The sequence below is a fragment of the Narcine bancroftii genome, chromosome 8 (assembly GCF_036971445.1).
Source record: "Narcine bancroftii isolate sNarBan1 chromosome 8, sNarBan1.hap1, whole genome shotgun sequence".
In the NCBI taxonomy this organism is placed as follows: domain Eukaryota; kingdom Metazoa; phylum Chordata; class Chondrichthyes; order Torpediniformes; family Narcinidae; genus Narcine; species Narcine bancroftii.
Window position 1 is genome coordinate 60,877,098 of NC_091476.1, and position 20,323 is coordinate 60,897,420.

Here is a 20,323-nt window from a genome sequence, read left to right on the forward strand (position 1 = left end):
GAACACCCGGCAGGCTGTATTACACCGCCGCCTGTCCTGCAGCCAAAGATGGCGCCGGTAATACTGGCCGCCCGGGGGGAATCGGAGCATCGTGCCTGTGTTGATGAGCGCACGGATGAGGCAACAGAGTGGCGTTTAGCAACGCCCTCTATTAGCCAGCGCGAACCCGTATACATGGTCAACAGACAGACGACGAGCTATGGTGCAAGATACAATTATGCGGCTGCACGGAATTCCAGGTATGCGCGGGAATGCACGCTTGAGCGATTTGTTGGAATACATCTGGGCTCTGAAGGGGCCTTGTCAGCATCACGCCGAAGACGTCGGACTAACTTTGGTGGGCGTTCAACCCTGCAGTGTGCCCGGCAAAAAAGTTGCAGGTGTCCCGTCCTGCTGGATATAGAGGAAGAAGCAATTTTAACTCCAGCAGCTACAATTAGGGAAGGTAGGCCTCAAACTGGTGCTTTATCTAGGATATCAACAGGAATGGAAGAGACTGGGATTGAAGCATTTTTTTTCTATTCTGGAAGGTATTGCTGAACAGATGGAGAATATGCCTTTTCAGATGACCTCACAGATGAATCAGGATTTATGAATATGAAGGGAAGAATGAATAATATTTGTGAAGAAGTTTCAATAGTTACAAAGGATATGACTACAGTGAAAACTGATATTAATGTTAGAAACAGAAGTACCTTTAAAGAAATTGCTCGAGACAAATATTGAGAACAAAGAACATTTATTACAACAACAATGCAAAGTTGGGTGCTCACCCAACTTTTATACAGTAAATTTCAGTATCAGAATACCCACCCCCTTACATTCTTCTGCCCCCTGGATGGGTTTGGCATAGGCAATCCTTCCTGCCTACGTGCAGTTTCAGTATACTTGGAGGACCAGGGGATATCCTGTAGGTGTCTTCTCATGCCATTATTCCCATTGTCCTTATTCACAACCTTGCCCTTGTCCCCATTCACACCTTTCCAACTCTCAGGGCTACAGTCCCTTCATATGCAGGGTTCGTTAATCTTGTCTAGGGTTTACTAGTTAAATATGCATACTTGAAAAATCTGTGTATGGCTTACTAATTATATATGTATAACTTACTAATATAGTCTAAGGTCTTCTAATTATTTATGCAAGCCTTGCTAATTCTATCTGGGGCTTGGTGACCCCTATCTCGTTCAGACTAACTCTACTTCTATTCTCAATTGTCTGTCCTTATCTCCTTCATTCAGTGAACTTGCTGCTCTAGGAGATTCTTATCTTACTCAGACAGTGTCAGCTTCCTACCTTCTAATATCCATGTCTCATGTTGGTTGTATTGGCTTCATTCATTTACTTATGTATCTATTTTATTTTCTTCATGTTCATATTGCAATATCAGTTTTTCTCATCTCACACAATCCTCACTTTTCTTTTAGATCAGTAATACTGATCTCACACAATGATCAGTGTTACTGATCTCAGTGTTACTGGTCTCTCACAATCCTCTGTTTTAGATCAGTACTACTGATGTGGTAAAGTGGAACGTGGTGGTTTTCCCAGCTGGTCAATAAATGGATAGCAGTCTCCGTGTCCTCAGAAAGATGTTGGGAACCGTACATCCTTTGGGTGAAAGTGTTCTGACGAAAGGGTTGATGATTTAAATGATGTGCACAAGTCTGTTTGTAGGGAAGCAGTAAGATGGTGAGAATAATGAGTCCAGCTGCTAAAAGGGTTGCGAGTATCAGACTCCAGTAACCGGTGAAAAGTCCAGTCCATCCCACAGAGGACCGAGGTTGCAAAGTCTGTACCTGGGCATGGGAAGTTTTTTGAAGTCCCGAAGAAGTGTTCTTAACCGCCTGCCCGTTGTGAGTAGTGTCTTTAAGGAGTCTTTCACAAGTGCTGCCTTCAGCAGCGAAGCTGTAATCGAGAGGCAGGCGGTGTTGTTGAAGTGTGCCTGGTAAACGTTGTTTATCTTCAGCCCGTAACCTCAGGGCCATTGTGTTCTGTTGGATGATGCTGCTCAAGGCTGCATGGAGTCTGATTAGATGTTTCAGATGGCAAGGAGCGTTAGCGATCTGTAGCCGCTGTTGCCGTTTATAACTGGAACTTCCCTTAACGATGCAGTAGAAAGGATTGTGAATGCCGGAGGAACCCAAAGGATGTTTGAGAAAAGGCCAGTCTGGGGAGGATTGTGCATCACGATTAGAGATGTGTGTTACAGTATGAGTATAATTGAAGTTGTGAGTCGAAGCTTGTCTGTGTACATTAGCAAACGTCTTCTCTCTCTCTCTCTGACAGGTGCATTGGTTACTAACATTCAGTGTGTCTTTGTCATATCGCTCTCTTTGTGCTACAGGTTTAGAACTCATACCTTTAATATCTATGTGGGAAGTTAAGTGAAGGTCGCTACAGCTGTTCTGGTCCCCTGGTCCGTATTGGAATCCCTTATTAAAGCATATCTCACTATGGCTAAAAACTAAATCTACACCTTGTCTAAACTCTAAAGGAAAAAAATTGCGACCTCTGCTGCCCCTATTCCAGGAGGACTTAATACATTGCGAGTAATTAAGTGATGTCCCAGAAATGGAGAAGCAACAATTAAACAATACAATAAAGAATAAAAACAACATTACGGCACTTTTTCACGGCGTAGTGTAAGTTTCAGGTCAGAAGGATGAGGCACTGCACACCAGGTGGAGGGTTGAGTTTGACTTTCGTGAAGCTGTGGTTCGGTAGCTGGTTTAATTCGTTGGATGTGGGTCCAGCCTTTTTCTCTCGTTCGCACGGCAGTGTCTGAAATCAAAAGTACACAGTAGGGACCATCCCAGGCAGGTTTCAGTTGGTTATCTTGCCATGCTTTGACATAAACCCAATCCCCAGGCTTAATAGAAAGGATAGGAAACTCCAGGGATGGAGTTTGGGCTAATAATCCCTTCTGTTTCAGGTCGTGTATAGAAGTAGAAAGACCCTGTAGAAATTTTGAAATGTATTGATCATTAGCCTCAGGTATCAGTGTGGAATCCCATAAATAGAAGTCCAAACATCATTTTGTATGGTGAGACTGCAAGGTCTTTACGAGGGGCTGTGCGAATTCTAAGCAGGGCTAATGGTAAAGATTTAATCCAGGAGAGGCCAGTCTCTTCATGAAGTCGAGTGAGTTGATTTTTCAAAGTTTGATTCATTCTTTCAACTCGACCTGAACATTGGGGGTGCCATGGGGTATGTAGTTGCCAGTCTATTCCCAGTTTCTTGCAGACACCCTGGAGAACCTGAGAGGTGAAATGTGTACCTCGGTCTGAATCAATAGTTTGAATCAGACCATATCTTGGAATCACAGATTCAATAAGTATTCTGATCACAGTGATAGCTCGATCATTCGGGGTGGGGAAAGCTTCAACCCATCGTGTAAAATGATCTACCATCACCAGAAGGTATTTCTAAATACCAATTTTAGGAAGTTCTGTAAAATCAACTTGTATGCGTTGAAACGGGCGAACTGCGATGTCGCGACTGCCAGCATTACAGGGCGCATAGATTTCTTATTGATTTTCTGACAGATTGGACAACTGCGAGTAGTGAGTTTAGCAATTGTATATATACCGGAGCAGTGTAAAGATCGTTGAAAGGCATCAACAAGCGCCTGGGTTCCCCAATGTGTCTGTTGATGTAGCTGATCTACCACTTGGCGGGCTAATGCTTTGTTAAGGACTTGACGTCCGTCTGCCGTCCACCACAACCCGTCGGCAGTTTGGCGCAATCCCTGATCTTTCATTGAGACCTCCTCTTCCCGTGAAAAGATGGGTTTTTTTTAAATCTCTAGTGGTGTGGGCAGTAATAGGTGGATGTGAATCTTTTCCGCAAGTGCAGCCTGTTTGGCAGCTGCATCAGCCTGTCTGTTGCCATGAGCTTCAGGACTGTCACCACTTTGATGTCCTCGGACATGTACTACGGCTATTTCAGTCGGGAGCGTCAGAGCATCTAGGGATTGGACAATTAAGTGCTCATGGGCTAACTTCTGTCCTTTATCAGTTATCATTCCTCGTTCTTTCCAGATCTTCCCAAAGGTGTGGACTACACCAAAAGCGTACTTAGAGTCAGTGTAGATAGTGCCTATTTTGTACTCTAAGCCGTAGAGTGCTCTACATAGGGCGTATAATTCACAGGATTGCGCTGACCAATGACCAGGGAGGCGACTGGCTTCAATCACCAGTCCTTGCTTCCCATCCACTACACTATACCCACTATAGCGAGTTCCTGCAATGCATCGTGAAGAGCCGTCAATAAACCATCTTTCACCTTCTTTTAAAGGGACATCAGTTAGATCTTCTCTAATTTTGGTTTGTAGGTCTATAACTTCTAAGCACCCATGTTCTAATTCATTTGTGGAATTGTCCAAATTTGGAGCAACGAGGAAGGCTGCTGGGTTGAGGGTTTTAGTCGTGAGCAAGGTCAAATCATCCCTATCCATTAGGATCGTTTCATATTTTAAAATTCTAGAATCCGTGAGCCATCTCCCAGCATGCTGGAAGAGAATATTGCGGACTGTGTGAGGGGTGTGAACTATCATAGGGGCGCCGAAAGTAATTTTTCGTCCTTCCTCAACTAAAACAGCAGTGGCTGCGATGGCTTGTACACATTCTGGCCAGCCACGACAAACGGGGTCTAAAACCTTTGATAGAAAAGCCACTGGTTGTCTATAGCCTGCCCTGTCCTGGGTTAGTACTCCGGTGGCTACACCTCCTTTGGCATTAGTATATAAATCAAAAGGCTTATTTAAGTCGGGTAGTGCCAAGACTGGGCCACGCGTAAGGCTATGTTTAACGAAGTTAAAATCTTTAATCTCATCGTCTGTCCAGACAAGAGCTTCGGACCCTATTATCGTGAGTTTATCATAAAGAAATTTGACAAGGCTAGAATAATTTTCCATCCAGATTCTACAGAATCCCACTAAGCCAAGGAATTTCCTAAGTTCCTTGGCATTTTTGGGAGGAGGAATCTGCAGAATACCAGCTATTCTCTCTGGACTAATTTTCCTGCTTCCCCGACTCACTAGATGTCCTAAGTATTTGACTTCCGATTGTACAAATTGTAGTTTGGATTTGCTGACTCTAAGACCTTTTTTCTCTAAAAAATTTAAAAGTGCAACAGTAAATTCTTTAGCCAATTTGTACGTTCTTCCAGTAATTAACAAGTCGTCAATGTATTGTATTAGCTGACAATTGTCTCTCCGAGGAGCCTCATCTAGTATCTGTTCTAGGACCTGACCGAATAAATTTGGAGATTCTATAAAGCCCTGAGGAAGGACAGTCCACCGGTATTGATTTTTACGTCCAGTAAAAGGGTTTTCCCATTCAAAGGCAAACATGTCTCTGCTTTCTGTTGCCAATGGACAGGTCCAGAATGCGTCTTTGAGATCAATGACACTGAACCATGCATTATGGGGATCGATTTTACTCATGATCGTATAGGGATTAGGTACAACAGGGTGACGGGTGAAAATGATTTTGTTCAACTCCCTTAAGTCCTGTACTAATCGATATGTACCGTCTGGTTTCTGGACAGGTAAAATCGGGGTATTAAAGGGTGACATACAAGGTTCGAGTATACCATCCTTAAGCAACTGGTCAATTACGGGCTGCAGACCTTTGCGGTCAGCCATAGGAATTGGGTACTGTTTTCTTCTAATTGTTTATTGCGAGTCTTTTAAAGTTACTTGTAGGGGAGGAATGTCTAGAACTCCTCTATTGCCCTTTTCTGCCCATACTCTTGGATTTATAAGTTCTTGATCTTCCTCGCTTAAAATATAAAATTGAACCCCGATGCCTGATTCTAGTGGTCTGGTACATAGTCAATTGGTCCTGTAAGTCTCGTCCTAATAAGCATACTCCAGCTTGGGAAAGTAGTAGAAGATCCTCTACTATTACCTTATTTCCCATTTGGATTCTGACCTCTCTTAACCCCCGAAACTATCATTGTCCCTTCTATTCTAACCCCCTTTGGTTGGTGTAAAATACTAGATCGGGCTGCCCCAGAATCAACTAAAAATATCATGTTGTCACTGTGGGGTCCTATGCATAAATTTACTAATGGTTCTCCGTGCAGCCCCACGGTGTGTATTGACTGAGAACCGTGACCCCCCTATTCATAATCTGATTCCATCAGGGCATAGGATCGTGTGTCCCTGGCTCGCAGTGGGCAATCCTTTTTAAAGTGTCCTTCCTTTTTACAATGGAAACAGACAAATGCTCCTGTTTCCCAATCTCTACCTGAGTTTCTAAGGTGCCCCGGGAAGGGTCGTCGTCCCCGGAATCCTCCTCTACTCCTCCATCTACTGGGGTCCCCACTTCCCCACCCGTGGCTCCCCTCAGCACATACAGGAGCTGGCACACAGTCCCTACCTTTTTCATGTCGCTCATCTACTACCTCTCTGACTGCTTGGATTAAAATTTTTGCCTTCCCTTTCTGCTTATCTTCAGACCTCTGGACAAATGCTTTCTGTGCAATCTGTAGTAGCTGGGTAATTCCTTGCTCATGCCAATTTTCCTTTTTTTGTAATTTTCTTCTAATGTCTGCGGCTGAGTTGGTAACAAAACCCGTTAGTACAAATTGTTCCCCTGCTGGGGATTCTGTGTCGAGACCCCCATATTGCTGTATTGCCATGCGCAATCTATTCAGAAATGCGGAGGGGGTCTCGTCGGGACCTTGGGGAACCTCAAAGGCTTTCTTGAAATTCTGTCCCTTTGGGGCAGATTCCTTGATTCCTCTTATCAAATTAACCCTGTATTCTTCCATCAATACCCGACCGTCATTGGTATTTTTATCCCAATTAGGTCTTGCCAAGGGGAATTTAGTTTCTCCTGGTACCGCATCTGGTCCCCCTTGGTGATCCCTATCCCAGACTCTAATCCCTGCCTGGTGGATCATTCCACACTCATCCAAAGTAAACAGAATCTTAAAGATAGATGTTAATTCCTCCCAAGTATATAGATTTGGTCCCAAAAATTGGTCTAACTGTTCGGCACATCCCTGGGGATCTTCTATCAGGGAGGTCAGTTCTTTCTTAAAGTTACGCACTTCAGTCCTGGTCAGGGGCACATTTACGAAACCGAGACCCTCTCCTACGGGAACTTCCCGCAGGGGTCGCATCCAGTTGGTTTCTGGCTTATTAGGTCTGGGTTCCTGCTCCCTGGAAGATGGATTGGGGGGGTTCTGCCTTTTCTTCCTGAAGAGTCTCACACTGTTCTAAATTTAAGTTTCCTCTCTCCTGTCAACGGAGGTGGTAATCGAGTGCTTTGTGAGCGAGTCATCATACCACTCCTGCTCTCTTCTCTCTTTTCTAGTGGTGGGGAAGGTGCAGAAGGGTAGGTTATAGGAGGGGGAGGAAAGATAGGAGCCAGCATAGGAGGAACATAAGGTGGAGGGAGGGAATGTAGCACATCCCACCCTTGTGGTTCAGGGACAAAAGGTTCCTCCTCTCTCTTGTCCTTGTACTCTTTTTCTTTCAAAACCAATTGATCACACGATCCCCTAAGCCAGCAGGCTGCATATTCCCTGCTCTCTAGGTTATCTCTCTGGTTTTGATAGAGCCAGATGTTCAAAGCTTGACACATCCAGTCATCATCAGATCCGAGCTTTGGCCAGTGCACGGAGCTCCCTTTAATCGGGTGTTTAACCCATTTTCTACAACAATACCTGACCATGGTCAGTTTGTCCTTTCCACGGGTCCTTCCCGTGCCCCACTCAGATAACATCAAACCAAGCGGGCTGTACGTAGTTATCTGATTCTCACATCCTTTACCAGGACTCTCTTCCTTGCTACCCATACTTCCCATACTGATAGGCAAGTAAAATTTCTCTTACCGGGTTCCAGTAACAATGCTCTAGCGTGCTTCCTTAACATTCTTCCGTCGTTTGTTCTCAATGTCTCTTCTCGGATATCACTCGCTTCTTCCACTGACCAGCCACCCGTCGTCCGTGAGTCCAGCTGAATCAGCTGGGGTGCACCTACTCTCGTCGTCGGGCACTCTGTCAGTGGAGGGAGTGTGATCCCGGGCGAGCCCCCATTTGTTAGAAACAGAAGTACCTTTAAAGAAATTGCTCGAGACAAATATTGAGAACAAAGAACATTTATTACAACAACAATGCAAAGCTGGGTGCTTCCCCTTACCCTGGGAATACACACATACACTGGGGCTCACCCAACTTTTATACAGTAAATTTCAGTATCAGAATACCCTCCCCCTTACATTCTTCTGCCCCCTGGATGGGTTTGGCATAGGCAATCCTTCCTGCCTATGTGCAGTTTCAGTATACTTGGAGGACCAGGGGGTATCCTGTAGGTGTCTTCTCATGCCATTATTCCCATTGTCCTTATTCACAACCTTGCCCTTGTCCCCATTCACACCTTTCCGACTCTCAGGGCTCCAGTCCCTTCATATGCAGGGTTCGTTCATCTTGTTTAGGGTTAACTCATTAAATATGCATACTTGAATAATCTGTGTATGGCTTACTAATTATATATGTATAACTTACTAATATAGTCTAAGGTCTTCTAATTATTTATGCAAGCCTTGCTAATTCTATCTGAGGCTTGGCGACCCTTATCTCGTTCAGACTAACTCTACTTCTATTCTCAATTGTCTGACCTTATCTCCTTCATTCAGTGAACTTGCTGCTCTAGGAGATTCTTATCTTACTCAGACAGTGTCAGCTTCCTGCCTTCTAATATCCATGTCTCATGTTGGTTGTATTGGCTTCATTCATTTACTTATGTATCTATTTTATTTTCTTCATGTTCATATTGCAATATCAGTTTTTCTCATCTCTCACATTAATAAGTGTTTGAAAGCGGTTGAAAGTGCAGGACAATGTTAAGAATATTGAAGAGGATTTTTTTAAATGTAGAGATCAAGTGGAACAAAATAGAGAAAAAATGGAAAAAGTGGAAGATTCTTTCACAGGATGGGAAATTCAGAAGAGAGAGTTGCTGAAAAAGAGTGATTCCTTAGAAAAGCAAAGTCGGTGTAATAGTGTGAAGATAGTGGAACTTCCAGAAGACATTGAAAGCTCGGATCTTGTTAAGTTTCTAAGAAGTGAATTCCAGATATCTTGGGTTCTGAATTTTTCCCAGATGGTCTGGAATTGGATAGAGCATATCAAGCATTGTGGAAGAAATCCTGCCCAGGACAGCCTTCCCAGGCTGTCCTAATTTGATGTTTGAGGTGCCAAGACAGGGAGATGATTTTGCGGATGGTTGTTTAGAAAGCCCGTCAAAACCGGACTCCACTGATGGTTCAGGGTAACAGAGTTTGCAGGTATGCAAATTTGAGTCAAGAGATAATTAAGAGGCGGAAGCAATTTAATTCAGCTAAAGAGGTATTATGGAGAAAAGGTTATATGTTACTTTTTGATACCTTGCTGTGTTGAACATTTTCTGTGGGAATTGTCAATCTTAATTCTTTGAGAATGTTCACGATTCATTAATTTTTGCTAATTACTTGCCAGATATATGTGTTCAATCTGATCGACGACAATCACCTAAGAGGAAAATATCTGAGAAGAGGAATGGGAATGAGAAGAAGGGGAAAATGTCGCAAAGACTGCTTGATATTGAAGACTCTGAAGAATCTTTTTTCTGGACTGGAGACATTAGGATGAACTTGGAAGGATGATTAATTTCTAAAGAAGCTCAACTTGGGGGAGGGGTTTGGATGACTCTGATACTTCCGAAGTCATCTGTCACTAGTGGTATTGTCCACACCCAGATAATTGTGGACTTACTACATTTGTTGTAGTTTGTTTGAGGGGGTTATATATATATATTAGTTTTGGAGTGTTCTTTCTTTGTAGTTTTCGAGGGGGTTTATTTATGCAATGGGAGCTTTTCTACTTGTATTTGCTTTGTGAGATGCCTTTTTTTAGTAAAATATAGCTAATTTGAATTTGTAACTTTTAATGTTAAGCATCTTAATAGCCAGATTAAATTAAAGCATCATTGGCGTATATTAAAAAGATGAAGGTTGATTTTTTTTTAAACAGGAAACATACTTAACTGAAAGAGAACATATGAAGTTTGGACATGTTGTTGCTTCTTCTTCTAATTCTAATCGAGAGGAATGGCAGTTTTTGTATACAAAGATACTGTTTGAATTGAAGTCATTTTCTGTGACAGCGGCAGACTTTTAATGGTGAACTGAAATATTTTTGCTGAGGTGTAGACACTGTTGAATGTTTATGCACCAAATGTAGATGATGAACGATTTGTATCTGATACTTTTTTGAACTTGAATCAGACTAATGAAAATATTTTAATTGGTGGATATTTTAATTGTGTTTTGAATCCTTTATTGGATAAACCTCCAAACAATGTAAAGAAATCTAAGATGGCTGTTCAAATGGTGGGTTTTATGAAAGATTTCAATTTGGTTGAAATTTGGAGGTTAAACCGACAGAAAAATATTTTTCTTCTTCACCTCGACGTGATTCTTTTCCTCGAATTGATTTATTTTTAGCATCAGCACATTTTCAGGCTCAGATTATTTATGCTGAATATAAGAGGAGGATTGTGTCGATTATTTTATGTTATTTATATCGTGTGTTGGTTCTGAATTTATGGACTTATCGATGGAGATTTAATGCAATGCTATTAAAGCAACATGCTTTAATAATTAATAATTTAATAATTAGTCATATTAAGGAACATATGGTATCCTTTTTACAGATAAATACTAATTCATTACAGAGCAAGTTTGTTTCATGGGATGCCTTGAAAGCATATTTACGAGGTCAAATTATTAGATATTCTGCAAGAGTTAAGGAACAATTTTTGGCAGAGAGCCTGACTTTGGAGAAGGAAATATTAGTTTTATAAAAAGATTTTCAAAGGAATTTACTGAAGATGAAAAAAAGCAGCTTTGACTAAATTTAAACTTTGTTATAATTTTCTTTGGCTTGGCTTCGCGGACGAAGATTTATGGAGGGGGTAAAAGTCCACGTCAGCTGCAGGCTCGTTTGTGGCTGACAAGTCCGATGCGGGACAGGCAGACACGGTTGCAGCGGTTGCAGGGGAAAATTGGTTGGTTGGGGTTGGGTGTTGGGTTTTTCCTCCTTTGCCTTTTGTCAGTGAGGTGGGCTCTGCGGTCTTCTTCAAAGGAGGTTGCTGCCCACCAAACTGTGAGGCGCCAAGATGCACGGTTTGAGGCGTTATCAGCCCACTGGCGGTGGTCAATGTGGCAGGCACCAAGAGATTTCTTTAGGCAGTCCTTGTACCTTTTCTTTGGTGCACCTCTGTCACGGTGGCCAGTGGAGAGCTCGCCATATAACACGATCTTGGGAAGGCGATGGTCCTCCATTCTGGAGACGTGACCCATCCAGCGCAGCTGGATCTTCAGCAGCGTGGACTCGATGCTGTCGACCTCTGCCATCTCGAGTACTTCGACGTTAGGGATGAAAGCGCTCCAATGGATGTTGAGGATGGAGCGGAGACAACGCTGGTGGAAGCGTTCTAGGAGCCGTAGGTGGTGCCGGTAGGGGACCCATGATTCGGAGCCGAACAGGAGTGTGGGTATGACAACGGCTCTGTATACGCTTATCTTTGTGAGGTTTTTCAGTTGGTTGTTTTTCCAGACTCTTTTGTGTAGTCTTCCAAAGGCGCTATTTGCCTTGGCGAGTCTGTTGTCTATCTCATTGTCGATCCTTGCATCTGATGAAATGGTGCAGCCGAGATAGGTAAACTGGTTGACCGTTTTGAGTTTTGTGTGCCCGATGGAGATGTGGGGGGGCTGGTAGTCATGGTGGGGAGCTGGCTGATGGAGGACCTCAGTTTTCTTCAGGCTGACTTCCAGGCCAAACATTTTGGCAGTTTCCGCAAAGCAGGACGTCAAGCGCTGAAGAGCTGGCTCTGAATGGGCAACTAAAGCGGCATCGTCTGCAAAGAGTAGTTCACGGACAAGTTGCTCTTGTGTCTTGGTGTGAGCTTGCAGGCGCCTCAGATTGAAGAGACTGCCATCCGTGCGGTACCGGATGTAAACAGCGTCTTCATTGTTGGGGTCTTTCATGGCTTGGTTCAGCATCATGCTAATAATACATTACAAAAATATCAGTATGAAAGATTAATACAGAGATCTAAACAACATTATTATGAAAGAGCTCACAAAGTGTTGGCTTGGCAGTTGAAGGCCAAGCAGGCTTCATGGACAATTAATGCTGTAGAAAAGAATTCAAACGTTACTTATAAACCTCAGAAAGTTAATGATCAATTCCGTGTATTCTATCAAAAGTTATATACTTCTGAAGGGGTTCCAGAAAATGGTTCTATTGAGTCTTTCTTATCTGCTTTATACTTGCCAGCTTTAAGGGATGAGGATGCAAAGGAATTAGAGGTTCCATTTACAGATTTTGAAATTAAGAAAGCTATACCGACTATGCCAAATGGAAAATCTCCTGGAGATTATGGGTTTACTGCAGAGTTTTGTAAGGAGTTTTATGAAGTTTTATCCCCTGTATTTATGTATGTGCTTAAACAAGCAATGGAAGAGGAATTGTTGCCAGTTTATTTTTCAAGAATGATAATTACAGTAATTCCAAAGAAAGACAGAGACCCTTTGAAGGTAGCTTCATATCAACCAATTTATTTATTGAATGTAGACTATAAAATAATAGCTAAAGTATTAGCAAATAGACTTGCTAAATATTTACCACAATTGGTACACGTTGATCAGGCAGTTTTTATTTAGAATAGATATGCCTCAGATAATATTCTTAGATTGATTACTTTGATCAATTCTTCAAGACATCAACCCAACCAGCCAATGATAGTCGCACTCGATGAGGAACAAGCGTTTTACTGAGTTGAATGGTGTATTTTATTTAAAGTACAAGAAAAATTTAAGTTTGGGCCACTTTCACTGGTTAGGTCAAGCCACTAAATAACAATCCAGTTTCTAGACTGATGACGAATGGTCAAACACTTCATAATTTAAACTATCGAAATCAACGCCTCAAGGTTGCATTGGTCATAGAATCATTAGATCAAACTATTAGACAAAATGCTATTATTAAGCAATAAAACATTTCAGAAGATAAATATGAGATCAATTTATTTGCAAATGATGAGCTGATATATTTAACACATTCTGAACAATCATTGAGACATTTGCAAGATTGCTTAGAACAATATGGAGTAATGTTTGGGTACAAAGTTAATTGGGATAAAAGTGAAATATTACCTATTTCAGATGATGATTATACTAATTGTAAGAAGATTACAAGATTGAGATGGTTTAATAAAATTAAATATTTAGGGGTAACCGTTTATGTAAATTGCCAATCTTTATATAAATTTATGTACCGTTACTAAAATAAATAAAGCAGATTTGAATAAGTGGAAAAATCTTCCTATAACATTAATAGGCCCGTGTGAATTGTATTAAGATGAATATGTTTTCATGTATTCAATATCTTTTTCAGGCAATTCCATGTGTACTTCCAAAGGCATTTTTTTTCAGGAATTGAATACTGCGGTGAGGAGGTTTTTGTGGAAGGGTTAATGCTAGGATAGAACTGCAGACATTGACCTGGAGGTATGCTTTAGGTGAAATTCAACTGCCACATTTTCAGAATTATTATAAGGCTGCTCAATTAAAATTTATTAATAGGATGATAAAGCTGAATTGGCACGTATTCTCAAGCCTCAGGTTGATCAATTTATATTTAAGTAGAGTCCTCATTTGTTGCAGGGGTATAATATGCCGGTTTTAAAACATTTCCTGGAGATTAAGACTAAATGAAATTATATTATAGGTTCTTGGGTAAAATTATGGATCAAATCCCGGTATATAAACATAAAGTTATTTCTTTTATCAATGAATAATCCGTATTTAAGGTGCGGGGGGGGGGGTGCGTGGGGGGGGGGTGCGTCGCTGCGTCTATACCTACTAAATTATTTATCTTAAATATTTATTTTATAACCAAACATTGCATCATAACACAATTCCATCACACACGAGGTGGATTATGTTAAAGGGGGAACCGGGAATATCCTGCTTACACAAACACCGACCAACCTGGAGAGGGCAAGTCTACTCTCAGTCCCAGGATGACACATTTACACAAGCTTGAAGCAGTGATGGCGGCACAGATCAGTGCTCGGAAAACCTTCCTCCGACAAGCTTTCTCATACGCCAGAAGAACCAATTAATAAGCTGCTACCTAAGGACTGCCGCTGACACTGAGTCCTTCCGACATCCAACAAAGGGACAATGGTGAAGGGGGCGAAATTGTCAGTTCCGCGGTTTTTGTGTCCTGTTATAGGTTAGGCTGGGAGATAATGGTCGCCAACCAATATCACCCCGCACATTAACCACCTCTTCATCCAGCGACCCTCGCTGTGGTGGATGTCTCAGGGGCCGGTACTTTCCTGCACATATTTGACCAATACACAGTCAAGTCTCTGAAAGTGGTTCCCCAACCGGTGGACAGGGTTGCGGAATATTTGTTCAGACGGTGCAACCAGCACTGATCCAACCAATCGCTGTGAATTGAACAGTCCGTACGCAAGTCAGTGCCCACCGCCTACGGCCCAGCGAAGGTGGGTCCTCCATGGGAGGACAGTACGCAGTGAGCAGGCAGCCTCCGGAACTACCCGTGGATTCCCATGGGATGCTTCAGCTGCAGTTATCTGGGATGCGTGATGCCATACACTCACCACCTCGATGACCCAGGGGAGCACCCAGACGAATGAACATGGTGATGAAAGTATTGACTAACGAGACGCCTGTGGCGCTTCGCCATGCGAAGGAATCGGATGGCCCTGATCTATCTGCTGGCGGCCGATGGTGGAACCTCTGATGTTGTCGGTAAAGACTGCTCCATTTCCATTCCGGACGAATCGGGGAATATATCACATGCGAGAGACGGTGAAAAAAAAATAAACAAGCGGGGAAGTAGTTCCTTGAACACGCCATTGTGTAGGGAAACGGATGGGCTTTTGGGGCTGTGGAAAGTTGTCAGGACAGTACTACGTTTAGTCCTGTTTGGGTCTGTGTGCAATGCAATAAGATGCCCCGGTGTTTATATTGGCTTCTAAACAGTTTGCCGGGGTGTTGGGACATTCTGGGGGGGTGAGGAGGTGACCTTCGGTGTGGGGGTATGTTTTATAGAAGGTCAACTGACTTCTCCGGCATAGTCATAACAGAAGTCACCTCGCGTGAAAAATCATATACAGGTGAAGCTACCACGCAATTGGTTCTCATAGGTCACGTGGACATATCTAAGGCAGCGGCCTCCATTCAGCTGCAGTGTAAAATGCTCCACCAGGACCAAATCTCCCTCCTTTGTTCCCCATGAGACAATCCCTCAGCTTCTCTTCAGGTAGCGAGCAGTGGGCGACGCTGGAAAACCTGTTGCAGAGGTGTATGCCGGTACAGGGTGGGAAGTATTATGGCATACACACTAGAGAGACCAGCATGTTTCACCAGTTGTACATTGTAACTAGACTATTGTTCTTCTGCTTGTCGGAGAGGAGTTAGGAGGTAATCACAATCAAGCAGCCAGTTTTCAGGATCCGGATGCTACTGTGTGTTCCGAGTGCAACTACAGATTTGTGTTGACTAGCATCACGTGTCCAGGACTTGTTAGCCTGAGTACGCCTGAGATTGTCTGATCTCTGAAGCTAACCAAGCTCAGGACTGTTCGGTACTTGGAGGGGAGACCGCCTAGGAACATCAGCTGCTGTAGATTTCTGAAAAGGACGCTGGACAAATTGTCCTCCCTCGTTTACCTTTCGGTAGGCTGAAGTTAAAGAATTTCATGGATGTTTCCTTCTAAATTGCAATAGGTGACAATAACAATAGAACCTTGGGGAACATTCAGAACCCTACAACCCTCTGGCAGTGATCCTGTGTTAGTTGTTGATGGGAAGATCATTGCCAGTAGCTCAGCAATTTCCACCGTCGCCTCTAATAGTAGCATTGAATAAATCTCTTCGGGTCCTGGCGACTTACAGTACCCTCCACAATGTTTAGGGCAAATACAATCTTCCCCTTCATTTCCCCCCTATGTTTCACCATTTTAAATTTGTAATCAAACAATTCGTATGTGGTTAAATTGCACATTCTACATTTTATTCAAGGTTATTTGCATACGATTCGGTTTGGCCATGTAGAAAGTTACCCTTCTCATACACAGACCCCTCGTTTCAGGGCACCATAACATTTGGGAGATTCCGATTACATATATCAGATTTATTGTTAGAATGCATACATGAATCACATACAACCATGAAATTCATTTTTTCTTCACCGGGCGAAGCAGAATTATCACTTATTGGTGGGGCAAACGACAACTGTACACAATCAACATATGTAAACAAATAAATATAAACTAACTGACTGTGAAATAGAGAGGAACAATCAATAAAATGCAAAAGTAAGAATCCTTAAATGAGCCATTGATTGAATTTTTCGTTGAGGAGTCTGATGGTGGAGGGGTAATAACTGTTCCTGAACCAGGTGGTGGGAGCCTTATGGGACCGATACCTCTTTGCTGATGGTAGCAGCGGGAACAGAGCCAATGCTGGGTGATGTTGATCCTTGATGATTGCTGCTGCTCTCTAACGAAAGCGTAACCTACTCGATGGTGGGAAAGGTTTGCCTGTGATGTGTTGAGCTGTGCCCAATACGATTTGCAAGTTTTGTCGCTCAGGGATGTTGGTGTCCCCATCCAGTCCCTCATCTTCATAGATTATAGCAGAGAATGTCTAGATTTGGTTTATTGGCTTCCTTCCCTTCGATATATTTCAGCACCAAAAAAGGATTAAAAAGAATGTTTATGGGAAACTACTCGAGGCTGTTAAAGAAATTGTTTTCTTTGAGTAATGCAGATGTAAGGCGGGAGCACCAAGGCTACACTGTTCTCTAAACTCATGCTTGAGGTTTTGCTGAACTCTGGAAAGTAAGAGTGATTCCAGGTCATGTGAACCGTTGCGAGCAGGCTGTAAAATTGGAAGAGACAACACCAAAAAAGGTTGTGCATGTCTGCGTATGGTCTTTATTGCAGAAAGACCCTGTTGCAGGTTACAATAGATTTTCTCGTGTAACAGAGAACCGGCTTTGCAAATCTAATAAAGTTGTGTTGCCCCGTATTATTTGTCATTCTCTTCTTTATTTTTGAATGAAGTTAATCCGAGTTTTAAGGCGATTTGTCCAGCGCAAATAAACCGGAGTGTGGACGTGATTTCTCATTTCTGTGAAAAATTCATGTGTTATTTAGAAATGGGATAATTTTATTTCTCCACAAGATTATCGAGGAACTCATGGCTGAAGTAACATCAGTTTGAGAAAAATAATGGTGAACTGTTTGACAAGAAACTATTTTTCGAAATTTCAATAATTGTTTTTTTTTTCTGCACTTACGCATCTGTTTGGCTTCAGAATCCCCCATCTGCAGACTCCCGTGTGTGTACTTTGTCTTCAATGTAGAATTCGCGTTAATATGTGCGTGTGACCATTGAGGAGATGGGCCGAAGCGTCTTTATCTGTGTTTTACCTCTCCACACGGCAAGGGTGGCCAAAGTACGGCCGGCGGACTAAATGCGGCCCACTACCCATTTTAGGTGTCCCAGGTTGAATTTTAAAAATAAAATGTGATATGGTTTAATCGAACTTGGTCAAACAAGATATTGTAATATCCGAACATTACACTCGTTAGTTTCAACAGTAGATGTCGCTGCCATTTTCGACGACTGCAACACGGACTGATGCAATGTTTCTCGCTGATAATCTTTGTTTAACTGTGGTAAACATTTTATCTCAGTAAAAAGTTTTATCACAGTTAAAAACAACGCTTACCTCATTATTTATTTATCTCAATTAAAAAGAGCCTTTACCTCAGTTTAAATAAAGTTTATCTCAATTAAAAACGTTTACCTCATTTTTAAACAGTTTATCACAATTAAAAACAGCATTTACCTCAGTTTAAATAAAGTTTATCTCAATTAAAAACGTTTACCTCATTTTTAAACAGTTTATCACAATTAAAAACAGCATTTACCTCAGTTTTAAAAGGTTTATCTCAGTTAAAAAATGATTGTCTCAATTAAAAATGGCGTTTTCCTCAGTTTTTAAAATGGTTATATCAATTAAAAACGTTTACCTCAGTTTAAAAAATGTCGCAGTGAAAATCAACGTGTACCTCTGTTGATTAAACATTGCGGAACTGAAAAGACGAAAAATACCAAGGGAGAGCCAAGATTTTCTGGCAGAATTACCCTAAATTGGTTGTGCAAAAAATAAACTGTACACAGCGTGTATGTGATTTTTGTATTGCACATTTCTTTTCTTTTTTCTTCTTTTTCTTTCTTTGGCTTGGCTTCGCGGACGAAGATTTATGGAGGGGGTAAAAAGTCCACGTCAGCTGCAGGCTCGTTTGTGGCTGACAAGTCCGATGCGGGACAGGCAGACACGATTGCAGCGGTTGCAAGGGAAAATTGGTTGGTTGGGGTTGGGTGTTGGGTTTTTCCTCCTTTGCCTTTTGTCAGTGAGGTGGGCTCTGCGGTCTTCTTCAAAGGAGGTTGCTGCCCGCCAAACTGTGAGGCACCAAGATGCACGGTTTGAGGCGTTATCAGCCCACTGGCGGTGGTCAATGTGGCAGGCACCAAGAGATTTCTTTAGGCAGTCCTTGTACCTTTTCTTTGGTGCACCTCTGTCACGGTGGCCAGTGGAGAGCTCGCCATATAACACGATCTTGGGAAGGCGATGGTCCTCCATTCTGGAGACGTGACCCACCCAGCGCAGCTGGATCTTCAGCAGCGTGGACTCGATGCTGTCGACCTCTGCCATCTCGAGTACTTCGACGTTAGGGATGAAAGCGCTCCAATGGATGTTGAGGATGGAGCGGAGACAACGCTGGTGGAAGCGTTCTAGGAGCCGTAGGTGGTGCCGGTAGAGGACCCATCATTCGGCGCCGAACAGGAGTGTGGGTATGACAACGGCTCTGTATACGCTTATCTTTGTGAGGTTTTTCAGTTGGTTGTTTTTCCAGACTCTTTTGTCTTCCAAAGGCGCTATTTGCCTTGGCGAGTCTGTTGTCTATCTCATTGTCGATCCTTGCATCTGATGAAATGGTGCAGCCGAGATAGGTAAACTGGTTGACCGTTTTGAGTTTTGTGTGCCCGATGGAGATGTGGGGGGGCTGGTAGTCATGGTGGGGAGCTGGCTGATGGCTGATAGAACATGAAATATTACAGCACAGTACATTTCTTTCTACCCGCAATGTTTGTTTAATTTTTTTTAATATAATTTTTCCCACAGGCCTGTACAGTCATACACCGTGTCCTACCTATGATGGAAGTTTACAATCTCAAATGCAAGTACATGTACTAATTTTCTCTCTGACTATATATACAAGCCCATGTCTTTACCCACCTCTCCCCTCATCTACAAAACTAAACAATTAATTCATACTTCAATGTCGATTACAATAACACAGATTAACAGTAAGGAAACGAATAAGAGTACAAATAATTTAAAAAAAGATACAGGGACTATCATGGCTCAACGGACGGCTTCCAGGGTAGAGCTCATTCTTGACCTTCTTTGATTGGGATCAGTGCAGGAGAGATGGAGATGCAACAGGGATCACTTAAAACAATCACTTCCATGCACCTATGTAGTGCATGTATGGCTGCCAAATCTTCTGAAAGATGCTGTACTTGGTTCTCAGATTGTAAGTTACTTTCTCCAGGGGAACACAACTTTGTTTTTCCCTGTTCCATTGTTTGATATTAAGACTAGAGTCGGACTTCCAGGTCACCACTCTGTACTTCCTGGCCACTGCCAATACAAAGAACACAAATTGGATTTAATATTTGGACAGCTTCATTGTAAGGATTACGTCCAATATTTTTTCCAACAGGAACAACTCTGGGTCCTGCGGGAACTGTTAACCTCTAGCTTTCTCCAGGATTTGGCCTCAATCCACCCAAAAGGGCCTCACCTTAGCACATGACCAGGTTGCATGCACGAACGTCCAGGTTGCAACACCACACCTAAAGCATTGATCCGGGAGTTCTGGTTTTGATCTACTGATTTTCTGTGGCGTTATGTACAAATGGTGCAAAACAATATACTGGACCAGCCTGTACCTTGTATTACTGAACGTGGTCATGCTGTCCCTGCACATGTCGGACCAGCAGCTCTCACCAATTGAAATTCCAAAGTTTGACTCCTCTCTTTCTCTCGACCTATGAAGGCCCGGTTTGGGTCCATCTGACTGGAACAGGTAATAAATTGCTGAAATAAATTTCTTGTCGATCCCCCTTCGAATCAGGGCCTCTCTG

At 42.6% G+C, this 20,323-nt stretch overlaps 1 long non-coding RNA gene across 1 annotated transcript in view; it reads right to left on the reverse strand.

The window, feature by feature from the left end:
• Positions 1-19,306: 19,306 nt before the first annotated feature.
• Positions 19,307-20,323, reverse strand: part of LOC138740754 (uncharacterized) — a 33,403-nt gene continuing 32,386 nt past the window's right edge. The window contains exon 3 of the long non-coding RNA XR_011343151.1: positions 19,307-19,817. This is a non-coding gene — a long non-coding RNA (uncharacterized lncRNA). The remainder of the gene's footprint in view (positions 19,818-20,323) is intronic.